A 624-nucleotide genomic window follows, 5' to 3' on the forward strand; every position below is an offset into this window, starting at 1 on the left:
TTTTCCTTTAGCAGTCTGGCGAGAGTAACAACAAATTTCCTCTGCGCCTGTCCAGAACAGACAGCGATTTCCTGTATCTTGTGCTGCCTTCAAGTGAAAACGCAAATCCAAAGTGCGATATACAGTATATATTTTTAATTAAAATCAAATCAATTTATCAACCCTCTCGCCACTGAAAGTGATGTCAGCCATTAAATAAGACTGAGTGAGTAAGAGAATAGAAGAGAATAGGTCTTTGTTGTCATTGGAAAACAATGCAGTAAATAAAATTATATTTGCAGCTCAACTAGACACCCAAAAGTAATACATTCCAATAACTAAATACTAACAGTCAAACAGCATGACTGGATTAAAAAACAAAAACAAAAAATAAAAACAGAAGCATTTAACAAGAAATACCGATGTACGGAATAAGTTAGTTACCGAGTCACCAAGTCTTCTCGGTGTTCGGGTTTCGGGTTTCGACTGGAGTGCATTATTCGTTTGATTCTCAAAATCCCGAGTCTGATATTTCATTATTTTAACTCTGAATCACAAATATTTTTTTCGAAAATTCCGTTCTTTTAAGAACTCCATCTCGCAATTGTGTATATTATCATGACTATGACAGTTATAGTTCTTGAC

The sequence above is a fragment of the Cynoglossus semilaevis genome, chromosome 17 (assembly GCF_000523025.1).
Source record: "Cynoglossus semilaevis isolate Cse_v1.0 chromosome 17, Cse_v1.0, whole genome shotgun sequence".
NCBI classification, from domain to species: Eukaryota; Metazoa; Chordata; class Actinopteri; order Pleuronectiformes; family Cynoglossidae; genus Cynoglossus; species Cynoglossus semilaevis.